Below are 20,866 nucleotides of genomic sequence, written 5' to 3'. Positions count from 1 at the left end.
TTTATCTTTTAGGTTTTTTCTTTCTCGTTCTTTCATGTTCTTCCTGCCTTTTCCTTTAGGTTCTTTCTTTCTTTTCATTTTTTTCATTAATACATTATAAGGAAATGTTTCATAGTGTATGTTTTCATTAATAATACTTTAATACGACGAACAATCTGTGTTACTTCTGTTTATTTTTACTTTCTTCTTTTTTGTGTATTTTCAAATTGTTCAGCGTATATCACAGTAATGTTCATTGTGTATTTTCAAATTGTTCAGCGTATATCACAGTAATGTTCACTATGTATTTACAAATTGTTTAGCGTATATCACACAAGTGTTCAATGTGTAGTTAAGAAATGTTCATTGTATATTAAAAATGTTCAATGTATATTGAAAAATGTTCAATGGTCGAAATTATTCATTTTTGTATTAAAACGCAGACGCACACCCTGCTCTCTGCTGGGCCGGCCTGCTTTAAATTTTTCTGTTATAAACAATAAGCCGCAGGGTTGGCTCGAAACCGAGACCTTCTGTTGTCCATAGATGGATTTTTAAAAAATGTTCCTTATTTTGAAAATTTGTTCAGATTTTTTTTTATATTTTGACAACTTTTTAGATAAATCTTTTTGATTTCAAAAATTGGTTTAGTTTCAAGAAAAAATCACAAAAATAAAAATGTTGGTATGTTCTAATTTTGTAGTTGAGTTTAAAAAATTATTCCTATATTTCATAAAATTCTAAAAATGTCCGTGTTTTCAATAAAAATCAGGAGATTAAAAATGTTCCCGTTTAAAAATTGTTTGTGAATTTTAAAGAATGTCCATTTTCCTAATTTTGTTCGGGTGTTTTAAAAAATGTGCATGTTCCAAAAGTTTGTTTGAATTCTCCAAATTTAGTTTCGTAAATTTGTTCACAAATTTGACATGTGGTCGCTTTTCATACACTCAAAAAGAATCAAAACATTTTTTGCATTCGAAATTTAAAAAAATATTTGAATCTGGTGTGGATTCTTATAGTTTTGTGTAGCTTTTCTTCAGGCCTATATTGCTTTGTGTTGCTAATTGAAAAGATTTAGTCGGTAGCTGAACTGGTAGTACCAGCGTATCTGTTGCCCCAGATCCTCGGTTCGATACTTGGCTAGCTTTTTCTTGAGCCGGCCAGGTCGGAGTTCTGCCTGTGCGTGCGACAGAAGGAATAAAGCCAACTTTTTTTGAGCAAAATAAAAAAACAAATACTGTCCACCCTTCACAAGCTACTACAAACAAGTGTAATCCATCACATCACATGTAAGCCAGATTTATGAGACTAGTTTTAGGGAAGTAATCCGACCAGTTCTTTTTAAGATGGAGGAATGCAATTCACATACACTTCCATTTTTGTCTGTCGTTGTAATGAAGAGTAGCGCAAGGGAAGAAAAAGTTTGATGCCGGTTGTAGCTGGACAATAGCGATTGATCGGTATTACACTGCTGCACCCACGCATCGTGCATGCGCACATCTTTCCTTAATTTTTCTCCAATACAGCAGCTAGTACATGCTGAGTCCTGACAGGCGAGGGGTGGATCGGCCGGAGATGCAACGGTGCAGCAGCCGCCTGCCGGAGTATCAGCGCCGGAGACGGCCAGGAAGAGATCGCAAGTGCTTGCCTTCAGCAGCACAACTAGCTATTAATTCCAGCGTGCGCCATGCATGCAGCTTGTGTTTTGAAGCATGGCAACCAAATTGTAATTCATCTTCAGTTTCATCTGCCCCTGCTAGGGCGACTGGCGGAGATCTCATCTCCGCTGCCGGGCTATCTCCCACGCGTCCTCCCCTCCGTCGCTGCCGGAGGAAGCCGCCGGGCGAAGCCCCGGCCGGCCGACGGCGGTGGCGGAGGACCACTTCCCTCCCGTGTCGAGATCGGGTGAGGCAGGTCACCCATCGGCACCGGGGCGTTTCTCCCAGATCTGGGTCGCGGCGGTGCGGTGACTCGCCTCCAGCGACGATGCAAGGCGGCGGCGTGGTGGTGGGCGGAGGCGGCGGAGCTGCTGGCGACGTGGGAGTCCGGGTGGTGCAGGCCGCTGGGCGCCGTCCGCGTGGTCACCACGGCCATGGTTGCGGTGGCCGGAGGCTCGTCGATCTGGCGGCGGCGACGTTCGGCCTGGATCCCGGTGAGGCGGCCCTGGAAGGTGGCGGCAGGTGAAGCTCGGGCTGCCCGCGGTGGCATAGCGTGGTGCTGTCCCTGTCCAAGGCGAATCTGCACCGGCGATCTGGTGGCTTGGTCTCCAGATTAGTTCGGATCAGAGACGGTGACGAGCGTGTAGGATCCCTCTCGACGGCTCTCACAATTTGGAGAGGTGGGGTGGCAGCCCTCCTCCTAGGCTCCAGTGGTGGCACCTACAGGCAGTGGCCAGTGTGCAAAGGGCTCCCATGGTGGTAGTGCTGTTGCGGATGGTCTCCGGATCTAGGCGGCTAGATCTGGGGCTTTGAAGGCGATCGAGAGAATACACAGTTTGTCGGCTGGATTACTTGGGACAGATCCGGGTGAAAACCTAGTCTTCGGCCTGTGGCCGGAGCCGATGATGGCGACGCCCTTGCATCGTTTTTTTCTTGAAGGCATCATCGAGGTGAAGCTCCCAGCTCCTCCCGATACCTACGGGGGAAACCCTTGATCAATTGATCGGATGATGGCGGCGCTCTTGTGTCGTTCCCTCCTTGGGGCGTCATTCTTGGAGGTGTGCATTGGATCAAGAGACCAGTGGACGATTTTACTGTTTTACTGGTGGAGCGGCGTTTCTTCTTCGCATCGGCGATGTGGAGTCTCGGCGGCGTGGCGCAGCAGGGTCTCGGCAACGGCTGTGTGATGATGGACGCGCGTAGGGAGGTGTCGTTGTGTGACATCGTGGTGGCGTCGACTGCAGGCTTGACGATTGATGCGTCGGTGCATGCTCTGAAGATGGATCGGTGGAAGATGGCGGCAGTAGCCTCTGAGAGGGCGCCGAACCGGTGAGTGCCCCAGAGCAGGTGGCTTAGTTGGGCCCTCAGGTTTTAGATGTTAGGCATTGGTGCGAGGTCTGTTTAGTATTTGGCCCGGACTCTCGGCACCCTTTCATCAGTTAGATAGGAGTAGCGACGGATGTTGCGAAGATGGCGGCTTCAGACTTATTGATGTATTTCTTTGTAAGTCTTTGTGAATAATCAATTAAATGGCCGCATGCATCTTTCAGATGCAAAGGCCGGGGGTCATCCTCCTTTTCAAAAAAAAAAATCTTCAGTTTCATCTACACTATGATGCAGCAGCAAGCATGCTTTCAGGACATGTAAACCTGATCATTCCCAACATAGATACAAAGAAGAAGCAATGACGTACAGCCATCCAACTTGCTCAGACAAACAGGTCCAAGCAAGTAAGCAAGCAAGAGAGAATCAATATTACATTTCCATCATCACAAAGTATTCAGCAGAAATAATTCAGAATTCAAATCGACAATACAATAGTGAACTACCTGAAACAAAACACAAGTTTTTAAGCAAAAATACAGTCTTGACTCTTGAGTCATAATCGCAGAAGGTAAGCAAGAAAGGCAATCAAACGCATCATTTTGCCGCAGGGGTCCCAAATGCAAACATATATAGCTTAATTCTCGAGCGAGCAAAGCCAGAATCAATATTATATCTCTATCTAGAAGAGTATTCAACAGAAATGCCAAGACAGAGAGGTTGTGCCCTAATAATTATGAAAAGTGAACAATAGGAATTCAACGTAGCAATTAGCAACCAGACCACTATCGCCGTCTTTCTGAATGTGACCATCACCCTGCTACAGCTTCTTATTTCCAGGCCTTCCTTTAGTATGGCACTCCAAATCTCCAAGTAACCCAGCCAACCGCACATCATCCTATATATCGGCTCCAATATAAGTTTTGGACAAAAGATGCATTTTGATGGTAAAATAAAGAATGATCACAGTCTGTATTAATACCTCTTGCAGTTGGTGATGAGCATCGTTCCACTCGGAAGATGACCATCTTAATTCTCATCAGCGTCACCATCTTCGTTGCTCTTTTTCTCTTGGCCACCAGTATCTTCACTGTCCTTTTCAGAACACTCGTATTGCTCACAAATAGTAACTGCGGGATGGTTTGGATGAGCACCTGCTGCAGCCCTGATCGCAGCATCTGCAGCCTTGCTCCCGGAAGGTGTAACGCCCCTATTGTCAAGCCTCGCCGTTGCTTGTTGAAGACATGTGAGATGCTCGATGCCTAAATAGAAGCCATATGTTTTTGCCACTGACACATTGATAAGCAAATCAAGCTTCTTAAGCTTAGGCATAGCCCCTTTGACAAATGTGACGTATACTGACGTATAATTACTATAGATGCCAAACCCATTCAGACCTGGGAATCCTTGGACTGTAACCCTATCTTCTGGTCCTGTTTTGAACCACAGTTTTAGGCAAAGTAAGGCCGGGAGCTCCCCAAGAGTGACCAGACCCTCCTCTGTTAATTCAGCTAAATTGATGTCTAGGAAAGAAAGGCTGGCGAGTGCTGGAGCAATCCACTCTGGAACTTTCCTGAAATAGTAGCTGCTATCCATATAAAATGCTTGAAGGGAAACTGGCGGTGGGGACCACCGAACCTACTTATCCATAAAGACCGGAGCTTGCTGCTGCCAAGCTTGCACAGTGAGGAAAGTAACATTTCTTCATGCCTCCTGAACTCGTCAGATTCTCCACCATCGAGATATATATCAATTTCCTCCAAACCTGGCAGGTTCCCAAGATCCTCCACCGCATCTGCTGGACTCCCAGTAATACTAAAGCCTGATATCTCCCGTAAGTTCCTCATATTTCCAATCTTCTTTGGTATAATTGTCCAACCTCCAGCAATTAGGTGTTGTAGTTTGGTCAGCTGAGCGAATCCAGTTGGCAACTCTTCCACTGGTGTAGCTCCAAAATGTAGTGTCTCTAGGTCACGTAGCAACACGATCTCTGACGGTAGCTTTGAAATTCTCGTGGCTGGAAAGTTTAGGTACTTTAGTTGGAGCAATTTGCCAATATTTCTCATATCATACTCTTCCAAATCCTCACAACCTTCAAAATCCAGTACACGTAGAGCTTCAAATTTAGCAAGACTAGGCAAGTGTTTGATGCAAGCTGACGATGTTACTGTCAGAGATCGAACATGGCTTAGGTCTTCTTGTGCGAGTAAATTTGCAAGTTCATGATCAATGTGCTGGATTGATAGTCGCCGAATAAAACCTTGACGATTTGCCAAACTCCTTTGGCCACCACCTACCACAACGATGAAATTATCTTCATTTGATTTTGAAATAATGATTTCTAGCATCATGTCATGGACTCGACAAGCATGAGCCTTGCCATCATAGCCGACCTCCACAGGCTGTACCATGCTTTTGTTGATAAGCTCGTAGAAATATCTCTCTGCAACTTCTTGCTGGCTTTCTCCACGCTCTTCAGAGATAAATCCTTCCGCTATCCACCGCCTCACTAACCTCTTTCGATCAATCACATAATCCTCAGGGAATACACTTAAATACAATAAACAAGTCTTGAGATTAGGTGGAAGATCATTGTAGCTAAGAGATAGTATGCTACTCATTCCCTCTAGACTTCGATCTTTTTCCAGTGCAGAACCAATTGATCTTTTAATCTTTTCCCACTCCTCCTTGACAGCTGGTCTATTTGCTAACAAACTAGATATACTAATAATTGCCAATGGTAGGCCTCCGCATTTCTTCAGGATTTTATTGGAAACTTCTTTCAGCATATCAGGGCAGTGGTCCTCAGAGCCGAAAATTCTTTTGAGAAACAATCTTTTGGCGTGAAGATCACTTAGGGCTGCCATTTCATACACACGGTCATCACTACCAGGACAACATGATCTTGCCACGTCAATAATGCGTGTAGTAGTTATAATTCTGCTAGAATATTTATTGTCCGGAAAAGCACACTTGATATTGTTCCATGCTTGAGTAGACCATATATCATCCACTATGACAAGATACCTAAATAGTAGCAGATGATGTTAACTAATTTTGAAATAGAATTCAACTAGAAAAATAAACATGCAACGACGCAAATTCTTTATGTACTGGAGTGGTTAACAAGTGGAACATACTTCTTGCTTATTTTCTCATCTATAATTTATCATACCACTTCAATACAATGTTTATTTTATATATCTTGATGTGCAAACATTGTTTCTCAATGCTTATTTGGGTTATATGGAATATATTTTAATACGAGTGACCAGGATGAATTGTACAAGCCATGTGCTTTATTTTTCTTCACGTGAAAAATATAACTGTGCTTGAAACAGTAACCAGTAACTACCAAAATTTGTGAAGACAAATGTAAGGAATGTTCTGAAAAATAACAACAGAAGTTAAAGTTACCTTTTATCTTGTAGCAATTCTCTTAGCTTTGCAATGGATGTAGTTTCGTCCCAAGTTTCAATATCTTTTCTGAATCCATCGGGGCAAGGCACTTTGTGGATCACATCCTTGATAATTTTCTTTAGAACTGGCTTTTGTGAGACTGATACAAAAGCCTGACAATCGAAATGCCCTTGAATCTTGCGATAGACCTCATTTGCGAGTGTTGTCTTTCCTAATCCACCAAATCCAACAATTGACAACACCTTAGGATCCTTGGTGGAGCTGTTTGCTTCTTCTTTCAACATCCACTTGACAAGATCATCTCTTGGACCCTCCACACCCACAAGGTGTGCCTCCTCGGAAAACAGAGCACACAACCGAGGATCCACGCCTGCATGCTCAGTCTTGTTGCTTGGAATCTCACTCAGCTTGTAACAATCCTTGAGCTCCTTGACGTGCTTGATGCGGGCCTTCAGCTCGTCGATCTGGTCGGCCATTCCACAGCGAGAATCGAGAGTCTTGAGGAAGCGAGTGGTGTCGCGGAGGAGGTCCTTGAAGCCGCCACGACGCCCGTGTTTGCCGAGGCGGCGGATGAACTTGTCGATGCAATCCTCGGTATCATAGGCCAGCTCCCTGAGCAGTGATATCCACGCCTTCACCTGGACATCAGGGTCTTCTAGCATGGTGTAGTTTCTGAGCGCGGCATGCATGCTGGTGAGCTCAGCTTGGAGGGATAAGATCTCACCGCGGACCCCTCGTATGCGGCCATACTTGCCGGCGAGCAAGTCGGCGAGCTTCCCCAGCAGGGGACCCATCACACCGTGGGAGGCGCTCACCACGGCCTCCATGGATGGATGGATGCCCTCTGCTAGCTATTATGCTCGTCTCTCTTGTTGGTGCTTGTCATGTGTGCTGCTGGGACAGTGGAGAAGGAGAAGTGGCCCGATGGAGGTAGAGGAAAGGAGCAAGGAATAATTGGGTGCTGCATAGCAAGCAATAATAGGTGGGAATAGCATGCGCTGATGGGTCCTCCATGTCGATATCATGAGAGGATCAAGCACAATGATATACATGCACTACTTTATAAGGAGTACAGAGAGGGACATGGGAATCTGGCCCCTTTAGTAGCAAACGTGTTTAGGTTAATTATTAAGCGTTGCATATACTGTATTTCAGAATGCAGATGACGAGTTTTCAAAGAATTCGGTGTGCAAATGTTGTTAGGAAATCTACAGTAGCTAGCAGTAGCGTTGGAGCACTGCCCACCTTAGCATATAGATCGAAACACAATGTATGTACTGTGTGTGGTGGGAAAGTGGAGAGAATTTTCCTGATCAGAGGAAGAAGAAAGGAATAAGTGAGTGCTCCAAGCTTTCTGACAACAGCTGGCAATGGCATGTGCCCATGGGTCCAGCATGTTGAAAGCAGACTGAGAACAATCATTTACAGTTAATGTTTTAGATAAGAGGTTTTGACAAGGACCGGGAAATCTAGCCTGTTATTACTAGTAATATGTTCACGTTAATTAAGTTATATACTATTTCTTTATTTTCATATGGAAACAACAAATAGCATGCGCAATACAAAATGGTATGAGAAATGTGATAGCGATCATCTAGGTTATTTCTATTTTGTAGGATTTTCATGTGAGAGATGGGCTACTTCTGAGCCCTGCCCGGATGTAGTGTAAAACAGTTTAATGAACTATTCTCTAGAGGTGGCATATATGAATAATCTTTAAAAATATGGTAGTTTGTCATATTAACTGCATAGTTTATAAATTTTGGGAATGTACTATGTACGTGTACAAAGGAGAACAAGAAAAAAAAAGTGGGATGTTACATAAAGTTATATACTTCATCAATGATCAGAAACCAGAATAAGACTTCTTCTCTGCCGTACAATATAGTGTTAACCATGGCAAGGCTCATCTCTGAACGTACTAATTCCTTCATCTGAAAACGTGTTGCGCTCCATCAATTTTTGATTTTGCAGTGTTACTGAATTTTATGTGCTTGCTGCTAAAAAAAATTCTAATTTGTATACTGAACTATGAGAAGAGATTGTAGTACGTAACCAAGGAATAACGCAAGTTGCGTCGTCTTTCAGGAACAATGTGAATTGCATTCTGGCATATCAATTAATCCATGTAACTTCCTCGGCTTGCAGTGGGCAGGGTATGATGGAGAACTGCTTCCATTCAGCGACCCTAGAGTTGAGATAGCAAAAGACGAGGTCCACTTCGCATGCTTGATCTAGCAGAGCAGAATAGGTGATTACTTCTTACCACGCGCATACCCTCTACTGCAGGACTCGATCGAAGACGCCTCCTCCCGCCACGCCATGGAGGCCATAGACAGGAAGGGGGTCCAGCGGTCGCGTCTGCGGCAGTGATTCGTGGGCTATGGTGGCGAGGACAGTGGAGTACCGGCGCGCGGGATATGCTGTCGTGGAGCCGAAGTTTCATCGCCGGTATGAGCGGAGATGGTGGCCGGCGACCGGCGGCTGCAAATCTCACTGCAGGATCTCGAGGCACTTCGCCGGGAAAGTGGAGATACATGTGTGGTCGTGGGCTTTCTATGTGATTAGGATGGATAATGGACTCGAGTGCTTGATTGGTCAGATTACCATGGGCCTGAGGAGAATACGAGAGCCAGACACTCGGTGGTGTTTGATTATTGATGCGTGTCCCAATCTCGACAGACGCGGCTATGTATGTATCGCTTCATACGAGACCGAACAACATTTCGCCGGAAATAGTGTAAGTACAGGGCCAACCCAACTCCTAGTTAGTTTGTTCTCTTTTATGCTTAATTCATGGGCCGGTCTAGCGAGCGGCGGGCTGCTCGCTGCACTTTGCGAGCGGCCGGCCTAAAACAGCCCCTAATAATCTATAAATAGCAATTATTTGTCTTCAGTTAGAGCTTTAGAGTGGCCGGTGGATAAAGAAAATACATGGTCCCTTGTACACAAAAGGAAGTTGATCATCTAGTTTGCTTTTCAATTTTTGTTTTTTAAAAAAATCATAACTTTTGAACCAAACCTTAAAATTAAGATCCGCTTTCACCACTGAAATCCTCGCGATGTGCTCTTCGAAACAAGATCCCGCATGGATATGTTTTGATGAACTTTTTTTTGTGCAATTTTATCCCCGTTTTATGCAACTGGCTAGCTGTTGATGTGCAACTACCTAATAGTCGATGTGCAACTTTTTCTCTATCCATGGATGTGCAGTTTTCAATGATGACACCTCGCCTCAAACTATCTAATATCAAGTGAGATGTGCAACTTCGTCTGCTGCCCCATCCAACTACTTAGTAGTCGATGTGCAACTTTTCTCCTCTAGTTGGAAGTGCAATGTATTTGCTACCTCGGTCAACTGTCAAGCAGTGGATGTGCAACTTCGGAAACTGTCCCAGCCAACTACCTAACGGTTGATGTGCATGTGTAACTTTTCCCCGTACTCGTGTAGTTTTCATTGCTAGTACCCGTGTATTGCAATTAAAACTACTATAGATGCCAACAAAAATGATCGCCATGTGTGTAACTTTTCAATAATTGTGTCCAACCAAAAACAAATATGTGTGTAACTAAAACTACTATAGATACCAACAAAAATGATCGCTATGTGTGCAACCTTCCAATGATCGTATCCAACTGGACAAATATGTCTTCTCTGTCCTTCATGTAAAAGAAGAGCATAGTTACAGTACAAAAAAGTCTGCGCTCGTGTAGATTGAATAAAACAAGTGAACAACAGGGGCAATGCAGGACCGACCGTCACTGTCTCCGATTCCAACAAGCTAAGCATATTAGCATTGTCCAGCAGCTACACATCAGTTGATCCCCAATTTCCCAAGCAAGCATTCGCATTTTTCAGCAGCTACACACCATGTAACCTGGAGGGAAGAGGAGAAGAAAGCTGAACCTTGTGCAATGCTAAACTTTGGTCACTTGTGGATCCAAAGAATAGAATCGAGAAGCATCACCACCACACAAGCAAGAGGACGCATCTCACCGTCGCTCAAAGTCCCACAGATGTACTAGCTCATAGCAACAGAAGCCGCAGCAGCACGAGATCACAGCCACCTCGTTTCAGTCGCGGCGCCGCACCCACACCCACAAGAAGCCCGTAGAGCACCACACTCCTGGACTCCGCCGCCGCCCTGCTCCGGCAGCTTGTCGCAGCCGCCCGAGCGCCGGCCCCAGACCTCGCTGGTGCCGTCTTCCCTTGCAATCACCGCCCCTTCCTCGACACACGCCGTGCCGCACAGGCCGACCTCCACAGCGGCCACTTCGTCGTCCTTGTCCCCTCCATCTGCAGCAGCAGCAGAGACTTTGGGGAGGAAGGGGAGGAGCAGGGCGGCGCCATGGGAGGAGAGGGGCGGCGCCTAGGGGAGGAAGGGAAGGAGAGGAGGCAGGGAAAAAGCAGAAGCAGTGCTTGTCGCGTAGCGAGTCTTTACCAAGCAGCACCTGTAGGTGGGAATCGCGCCGACACGCATCAGATCGTGCGGCCAGGAGTCGGCCGCTCAACTCGTCCAGATAGTGCGCGTGCACTTTTTAGATTTTAGGTTAATTCATTTGTTGATCCTAAAAAAAGTCATTTGTTTTTTTATCTTTTTCCTTTATTTTTGAAAAAGCTCCAAAAGGGCCACATGTTTGAAAAAGATGTGTATGACATTTGAAAAATGTTTATATCTCTAATCTTATAAAAGACTCAATTGCTGATGGTGGTGTGTCTGCCATCCGTCATTTCTGACCATCAGATCTGCATCTAACCACTATGATGTAAGTTGTGACATTTTTGCAACAAGACCCCAATTCTCTGCTCCAATTTGCAGAAACCTCTTAGTATTTTGAAACCAACCACATCCTTCCCCCACCTCATCAAAACAGCCACGAGGAATATATTTTGAGTGAAACCTTATACGAGTATATTTTTAGTGATATATATACCAAACTAGAGTGTTTTTCTTTCAAGTTTGTGAACATTTAATATTCTACTTTGGATCTGTTGCAACGCACGGGCACATTGCTAGTAATTTAAAAACATGTATGTAGTGTAAAATGTTTCACATCATTAAAAAATGTTTCAAGGTGTGCTTGAAATAATATTTAACCTGCATTCAAGAAAATGTCCAAAAAAATGTGTTTGGAAAAATGTTAAACTTATATGAAAAATGTTTTATATGTACAGGGAAAATGTCCAGTGTGTATGAAAGCAATAGACATCCAAATGTATATTTGAAAAAAAATGTGGATCATTGAGGGAGTCCTGGATTAGAGGGTGTTCGGATAGCCGGACTATACCTTTGGTCGGACTCTGGGACCATGAAGATACAAGATTGAAGACTTCGTCCTGTGTCCGGAAGGCACTTTCCTTGGCATGAAAGGCAAGCTTGGCGATACAGATATGTAGATCTCCTACCATTGTAACCGACTCTGTGTAACCCTAGCCCCCTCCGGTGTCTATATAAACCGGAGGGTTTAGTCCGTAGGACAGGCAACAACAATCATACCATAGGCTAGCTTTTAGGGTTTAGCCTCCTTGATCTCGTGGTAGATCCACTCTTGTACTACCCATATCATCAATATTAATCAAGCAGGAGTAGGGTATTACCTCCATCGAGAGGGCCCGAACCTGGGTGAAAACATCGTGTCCCTTGTCTCCTGTTACCATCCGCCTAGACGCACAGTTCGGGACCCCCTACCCGAGATCCGCCGGTTTTGACACCGACATTGGTGGTTTCATTGAGAGTTCCTCTGTGCCGTCGCCATCAGGAAGGATGCCTCATCCCGTCTTTAAAGACGGCACCGTCACTGAGGGAGCTTTGGTTGTCGGCCAAACTCTCCGGCTAGGCGGTTTTCTTATGACCGCCTGTTCGGCTGCTGCGCCGACGATGACCTCTCGGGTCATCAAAAGCAATCTTCATGTCAGCTCGGAACTTACCAAGCGATTAAATTCAATGGAGCTCTCCTCCGTAAACGAGCTCTTGGATCGCATCACCGCCCTGGGAGTCGCTACGGATTACGACCAGATTGGGCCTATACCCGATCTAAGAGAGATTAACTCTCCCCAGGCCACCCATCACTTTGCCGTGGTAGAGGGACAGTGCGGCGACCCTTCATCTATCTTAAGGACTAGCTACGTCCGGATTCCCGACCCCTCCAAACCGGATATCCGCGGAGGGGAGGGCATCACTCAAGACCTGAACTTAGAGTCAGGCGACGGGCCAGACTCACTGGACAACACCCATGAATCCAAACTTTCGAGTTCGAAAATTCCTTGGCCTCTGAGTCTCAGATTGGGTGAGGCTTAGGATTTAATTCCACTCACCCACCCGAACATACGCGATCTATCCCAAATTAGGCAAAAGCCCGAAGAAATAGTACATCATTACTGGACCAGATTCCTCCTGGTTATGAATCAGATCAAGGACTGCCGCGAGGGAGACGCAATCTCGTTCTTCTACAATAATTGCACGGACAAGGGAATCTTCAACGACATAAGTCGCCGTGATATTACACGCTTCGCAGACTTGGCGTCCATAGTACGAAAGTACTGCGCGATGGAAAGCGCCTGGAAAACCGAAATAAAATTTTGGGACAATCCGGCCCTGAATACAAACCCAGTCCGACATAAAAGGGTGCATCTTCGCCAGACACCCGGGTTCAACACCAAAAAACAAAAACCCTCTACAGGGCATGGAACCGTACTGGACGAATGGCTTAATGGACCCTGTAAAATTCACAGTACAGATGGCGCCACACCAACTCATAGCCTTAGAGCATATTGGATACTCCGGCAAGTGGCCTAAATTGGCGAGGAACTTCTAATCCCGGAAGCCACAGAAAGCCACCTCAGGGATACCGGTACGGTATTAACAGTCTTCGAGACTTTCGCATCAAATAATATGCGAAAAAGAACCATGGAGTGACACGGCTATTACTTTTAATGCCAGTGATGAACCTCAATTCCGAACAGTCCGAGCACCAGCTGCATTGGTCCTCAGTCCAATAGTGGACGGCTTTCACCTCACCAAGGTACTCATGGATGGAGGCAACGGATTGAACCTCATTTATGAGGAAACCCTTCAAAAAATGGAAATAGACTGGAACCGCGTTGAGCGAAGCAGCACAACCTTTAGAGGAATAATCCCCAGTCGGGAAGCGCGCTGCACAGGAAAAATCACACTAGATGAGGTGTTCGGCACGCCGGATAATTACAGGTCCGAAGAGGTCACGTTCCAAGTGGCCCCGTTCAATAGCGGATACCACGCTCTGCTAGGGCGGGAAGCGTTTACAATCTTCCAAGCAATACCCCATTACGGGTACATGAAGCTCGAGATGCCCGGGCCGAACGAAATCATCACTCTCGCTAGTGATCCGGACATAGCACTCCGCGCCGAAAATAAGACAGTCGCACTGGCCCTTGAGGCACTATCCGAAGCCCTAGCGGCTGAGGAGCTGACTGCGCTGCACTCCACGGTGAACAGGGATGATGTGATACTCGATAAAAGATCCAAGTCCACCTCCTTTAAACCAGCAGCCGAAATAGTCAAATTCCAGGTCCATCCAACGGAGCCCAATAAAACAGCTTCCATCGGGGCACAATTAAACCCTGATGTAGACGCCGCACTGCGAGAGTTCCTACGTAAGAACTGGCACATTTTCGCCTGGCACCCTTCAGACATGCTAGGAATCCCACGCAGGCTGGCCGAACATAGCTTAAATATCCTAAAAGGATTCAAACCTGTCAAACAGGCTCTTCGGCACTTTTCCGAACCTAAGAGACAGGCCATGGGAGAGGAGCTAGCCAAGCTATTAGAGGCTGGATTCATCAGAGATATAAAACATCCGGACTGGCTAGCAAACCTGGTGATGGTACCAAAGAAGGACAAATCCTGGCGCCTATGCGTTGATTTTAAAGACCTTAACAAGGCTTGCCCAAAGGATCCCTTCCCCCTCCCCCGCATCGATCAAATTATCGACGCTACCGCAGGACACGATTCATTGTGTTTCCTCGACGCATATTCCGGCTACCATCAAATCAAGATGGCAGAGTCAGACCAAGCCGCAACGGCATTTATCACACCATACGGCCCATTCTGCTTCAACACAATGCCCTTCAGGCTCAAAAACGCCGGCGCAACATATCCGCGCATGATTCAAACATGTCTAGCAAACCAGATCGGCAAAACAGTGGAGGCATACGTAGATTACGTGGTCGTCAAAACAAGACATGTCGAATCTCTAGTAGATGACTTGAGGCTCACATTTGATAACCTCCGAACATAAGACATCAAGCTCAACCCGGAAAAATGCGTTTTCGGCATTCCAGCCGGAAAGCTACTGGGCTTCATTGTATCCGGTAGAGGAATTGAAGCAAATCCGGCCAAGATCCGAGCTCTGTCAGAGTTGGATATCCCAAAGGACCTCAAACAAATACAAAAATTAACCGGATGCATAGCGGCTCTAAGCCGCTTTATCTCCCGCTTGGGGGAAAAGGCACTACCTCTTTACCGCCTCCTTCGGTGCACCGAACACTTCGAGTGGACGGATGCAGCCACGGCCGAACTCAACGAAATAAAAACCATATTGGCAACAAACCTAGTCCTGGCCGCGCTAAACATTGGCGAACCAATGCTATTATACATTGCAGCAACCCATCAGGTTGTAAGCGCAGTGCTCGTCGTCGAACAAGAAACGGACGGACACAAATTCCTCCTTCAAAAGCTGGTCTATTACGTGTCCACTATCCTCACTCCGTGCAAATCACGGTACCCGCATTATCAAAAAATTGCGTACGCGGTATTCATGGCATCCCGGAAGCTGCGACACTACTTTCAAGAGTGTTCCATAACAGTGGCCTCGGAAGTACCACTCAACGATATTATAAACAACCGCGACGCGACGGGCCGGATTGCAAAATGGGCCATTGAGCTCCTCCCGTTCGACATAACCTATAAGCCATGGCGAGCTATCAAGTCGCAAGTTTTGGCCAACTTCATCGCAGAATGGACGGAGGCCGAACTCCCTAAAGAGTACGACACATATTCAAATTGGATCATGCATTTCGACGGCTCCAAGATGTTGGCCGCTCTAGGGGCTGGCATCGTTTTGACGTCCCCTACAAGAGACACAGTTCAATATGTACTTCAGATTATGTACACAGACTCCAACAACGCAACCGAATAGGCCCTTTTACACGGTCTCCGGATGGCAGTATCCATAGGCATTCAACGCCTAGTGGTACGCGGGGATTCGAACCTTGCGATATCCCAAATAAATGGATACTTTGACGCCAAGGATCCAAAAATAGCAACTTATCGCAACACCGTCCTAAAAATGTCAGCTCGGTTCGAAGGGTTTGAATTCCACCATATAGCCCGGGAAAACAATCAGGCGGCAGATGTCCTGGCACGCATCGGCGCAAAGCGTGATGCAGTCCCCCCCAACATCTTCTTGGAAAGGCTGTTCAAGCCATCCGTAGTATGGGAAGGGGAACCCGGCAATAACAGTCCGGACCCAACCACACTGCCTAACACTGAACAATCTGACATAATTGGAGGCTCTGCCAATGAAATTACAACCTCAGCCCACGAAATAATGACCGTCATTGCCCCGTGGACAGAACCATTCCTAGCCTACCTTACTAGGCAAGAACTCCCAAAGGACCAAAACGAGGCACGCTGCATAGTGCGGCGATCTAAAGCCTATAAAGTCCACGAGGGAGAGCTTTATAAAAAAAACACTACCGGAGTCCTTCAAAGGTGCATCTCCGAAGAGGAAGGGCGGAACCTTCTGGCTGAAATTCATGCCGGACTAGGTGGTCATCATGCTGCAGCTCGGTGCCTTGTAAGCAAGGCTTTCCGTACAGGATTTTACTGGCCGACGGCCCGGGCAGACGCTCAGGACTTAGTCCAACGATGCGTTGGCTGCCAGCTTTTTGAAAACCAAAGCCATATGCCATCCACCGCCCTCCAAACTATCCCCATCACTTGGCCCTTCGCGGTCTGGGGGCTTGACATGGTTGGACCCCTTAAAGGCGGAACCCACAAGAAAAAATACTTACTGGTCATGGTGGATAAGTTCACCAAATGGATAGAGGCCAAGCCTGTTAAGACGGCCGAATCCGGACCGGTGATAGACTTTATATCCGGGTTCGTACACCGTTATGGTGTCCCCCACAGCATCATCACGGATAACGGCACGAACTTTACGGTCGATGAGGTAAAACTCTGGTGCAAAAATATGGGCATCAAGCTCGATTATGCTTCCGTCTATCACCCACAAACTAACGGCCAAGTCGAACGTGCAAATGGTCTTATCATGAGTGGCATCAAACCCAGATTAGTGCGGTCCCTTAAGGAATCTAATACGCACTGGGTGGAGGAGCTCGACTCCATACTCTGGGGGCTGCGGACCACGCCGAATCGCACCACTAGATATACACTATTTTTCATGGTGTACGGCGCAGAGGCAGTTTTGCCCTGCGACATAATTCATGACTCACCTCGAGTGCGCATGTACGAAGAAAGAGAAGCCGAACTCGATCGGCAGGACAGTTTGGACGCTTTGGAGGAGGAGCGTGACGTGGCAAAATCCCGTTCCACATTCTATCAACAGCAGGCTCGAAGATATCAAAGCAGAGAAGTACCGGCCAAAAATTACAATGTTGGCGAATTAGTTCTACGCCTGCCGGACAAGAAAAAGGACAAACTCAAGCCCAAATGAGAAGGTCCCTTCATCATTGACCAAGTCCTGACTGGTGGAGCGTACCGCCTGCGAGATGCATCGGATAACCGCCTCAAGCCGAACCCATGGAACGCAGCCCATCTCCGGAGATTCTACGCCTAACGCCGGACTCTGTGTTCGTCTCCTTCCTCTGTCCATTTTTTATATTTACTGTTTTATATTTCTCTCCTTCTCCCCTTCTTTTCCCTTATAGCCTTTAAAGGCTCAATAGGTGACGCGTAATCCGCGCTCACTAAACCTGGGGGCTTCTTTGAACAGAAGCTTATTTATACGGGCTTCATGCCCAACTCATGTGTCACACTTCCGCATGTACCTTTTATTCACCATTATATGCATCGATATGACTTATGTTTTGGCCAAGCTGGGTTGCCTGGATCCTGTGCTTACCCCTACGTTCCCGATTGTTCAGCTAGGTGGTAAAGGGAGCACCTCTGCGATTGTTACTGCCGGGTCAGCCGGATGTGTACCTCAGACTGGGTGAAGTCGAAAGCTAGCGTTCTTAAGGGAATATTCGGTCGGTGAACTAAAGATGATTTTTCACTTATTTATGTGCCCCCAGATGCTTTCCTGCGTCTCTTTTCGCAGAATGGACATGCACTTTAGGGCATGCCTCCCAGGGAAAGGAACCCCTAACAGAACTATTCTCCCTGGAAGATGTTTCTTACTAACCATGTAATATAACATAACTAGTTGGGCACTTGTCTGTTCAAGCACAAATGACCCCTACGCCTGGTCTCCATGCATACCCCGGTTCTTATATAACCGCAAGGGTATTCGGACACACTCTGGACCGTCAGGTCCCGAGGTCGAAGAGAAAAGGTCGGCCATGACAAACGATCTACAATCCGGCTAGAAGGCATTACACATGTCAATTAAAATTACATAGTCATTATGACTGATTGTATTCCTCTTCAATACCATCTAACAGGCTGTCTAGTTTACAATCCTGCTGAGAATACTTTGCGGCCAATTCTACTTGGCCGTATACTAAGGTTACAGGGATCTCCTTCCCATCGGCCCTCACAGGTCCGACCTTGACCATGTGGTTTGGATCAGCCTTCGTGTATCGCGTCTTCACCATGGCCCAGGCCTCCCTAGCGCCTTGACGGCAAGCTGATATCTTCCATAATCGGAAGCGTCGTCGCGCTCCCTTCGGCCTCTCTGCCAGCTCTCCAAGGCCTTCGAGCATGGAGATGGATGGCCACAAGGCCTGGGCGACGCCTAGCATCACCTGCCGAACTCATTCATGCTATTGCGAGAGCTCGGGAAGAAGGTCACCCGTAGAACCGGGCATCTCCTCTGCAGGACGACCTGTTAGCATACCTACAGACATTACTCTGTTAGTCGATTTCCTCGCCGAACTCTTTTCTTTCAAAGGTTCGTTTAAGCACTTACTAAATATGCCGCGCCGAAGTCGCTGATTCTCCTTAACAGAGTCTGAAAGCTGGGCACGAACATCTTTCAGTTCAACGCCCAGCTTGGTGTTGGCATCTTGGAGATTGTTCTTCTCCCGCCTCACCTTTGTCAGCACGCTCTCATCAGACTTTAGCTGGCGTAGGAGATGTTGCTTTTCCGGATCTAATCCGACGCCATCTGTAATTTCATTTGTCAGATCTGCACACACGCCACAATTCACAAAGTACTTATCTTTTCAAAGAACATATTACCAGATTGGGTCTCCTTGGGCTCCCCTGTCGCGGCTAGTGCGGCCTCAAGTTGGGCTTGGCACTTTTCCAGCTCCTGGGACAGTTGGGTATTCTTTTCCGTAAGAACCTGCATTGTAAATGATCCTTAAATTAGTTCTTCTAACTGTTTCAAGTCTCGGGGGCTACTGGTATATATAACCATTAAATTTTCTCACCCGTAAGTCTTTTACATATTGCTCCGTGGCTCTGGTTAGACCATCTTGAGCGGCACAGAGGTACGCATCTCCCGAATTGAAGGCATCCAATGCCTCTTGGGAGAGACAAGCGTCGCGAAGAACTGTTCGGCGACGCCTGTGGTTCATGGCACTCTCCACCTCAGAATTGGTGGCAGACAGCCTGTCCGCATCCTCTGCCGGAGGAGCGTCCGGTGCGCGCCTCGTGTTCGCCTCCGCCTCCGGACCAGGCTTTGGAGCCTGGCTAGTGGAGGCGCGATTGGCAGCCTCTCCGGATATAGTCCGGCGAGGTCTCTTTGTCCTAAAAGAGAGCACACATGTTAATATGCCTTGAAGGAATAATACTAGGAGAAGAGATGGCGTGTTGTACCTTTGCGCCGGCGTCTCAGTCCGGACCGCACTTCTTTTCAGCCCCTGGGGCCTTGCGGCCCCTCGTTGGCTAATCGCCGCAGGCTCGGCCTCCCGCCTCAAGGACCTCCTCTGCAAAATGCGGTGGTTATACGGTAATCGAAAACACGCGAGGATGGGTCCCTTTACAAAGCGCTGGGATTTCGGTCTCAGTTACCTAGGAGGTTGGGAATAGCCCTGGGTAATCGGCCGTAATGGCCACCAAGGCATTGTCCATGCTCAGTTGATGAAACACCCCATCAATCAGCTCCACAGATAAGTCCGGATCCTCTTCGGAGGCCGGATCGAGGGACCGCAATGGATCCTCGGGCTATGGAGGCGGGCTGTTTATTTCCTTTACTTCCTGGCGCAGTTCCTGCGTTTAAGTTGTTAAACTACACGTTCACTGATGGGAATATAAAACGGGTGGGCAAATAAAATTGTCCGCTTACCCAACTTGGAGGATTATACATAGTAAATCCACCCCGTGGGTTGACGCGGAGGAATTCCTCCTCTTCTCCCTTGTACAAAGAGGACAAGATCTTTATTAGAGCAGCAGCCGAGTCCGGCCCTTTACGGCCGTGACGGGTGGCGTCATCCTCCCCGTTGAAGTCCCAAATAGGGTGGCCTCTATACTGAAGCAGTTGCACCCCCCGCATGATGCATACGGCCATGACTCCGATCATGGTTAGTCCGGAATGAGCTAATAATCTTATCCGTCCCATCAGGTAAAAGACATCCTTGTCACTTTCTCTCTGAGGGCTCCGTGGGCGCCAGCTTAGGCGTTTCTTCAGGGGAGCGTTGTTAAACTCAGGGAGGCCGATCCGAACAGGATCCGGCAACGGGACATCCTCTATATAAAACCATTCCGAAGGCCAGTCCTCGGACGCCTTCTTTGGGGTTCCGGATAGATATCCGGTCCCGGCGATGCGCCATACTTCGGCTCCGCCCACTTGATATATTGACCCCTTCTGAGAACGGGGCACCAGGCAGAAAATCCTCTTCCATAGCGCGAAATGAGCCTCAACACCCAAAAACAGCTCGCAAAGGGCTACGAAGCCCGCGATGTGCAATATGGAGGCAGGCGTGAGGTTGTGCAGCTGGAGGCCATAGAACTCCAGAAGCCCCCGGAGAAACGGATGGATTGGAAATCCGAGCCCTCTTATTAAATAAGGGACAAGGCATACCCGCTCTCCTTTCGAGGGATTTGGGGCGCTCTCCGCTTGCTCTCCGCCATTATAGGTGGCAAGTCCGGCTCGAACCGGGACCATATAGGCCGGGGGGAGGAATCCCTTGGTCTGAAGCGACACTAGTTCGCTGTGCGGGATGGAACATTTCTCCCAATCTCCCGGCCGAGGGCTGGAAGGGCGAGAGGAGGAGCTACGACGGCTGGCCATGGTGGAATGGACCTTTGTCGGATGCGATCTGATGAATACTCGCGGAGGGGAGAAGGTGTGGTTTGGATCTAAGTCCCCGTCCCTTT

The 20,866-nt window shown here is 47.3% G+C and overlaps 1 pseudogene; it reads right to left on the bottom strand.

Moving 5' to 3' along the window:
- Positions 1–3,381: 3,381 nt before the first annotated feature.
- On the bottom strand, positions 3,382–8,217 carry LOC123087556 (disease resistance protein RGA5-like; annotated as a pseudogene).
- Positions 8,218–20,866: the final 12,649 nt, after the last annotated feature.

Source organism: Triticum aestivum, chromosome 4A (genome assembly GCF_018294505.1).
Source record: "Triticum aestivum cultivar Chinese Spring chromosome 4A, IWGSC CS RefSeq v2.1, whole genome shotgun sequence".
In the NCBI taxonomy this organism is placed as follows: domain Eukaryota; kingdom Viridiplantae; phylum Streptophyta; class Magnoliopsida; order Poales; family Poaceae; genus Triticum; species Triticum aestivum.
The sequence above is the reverse complement of the archived record's forward strand: the minus strand, read 5'-3'. Positions and strand labels throughout refer to the sequence as shown.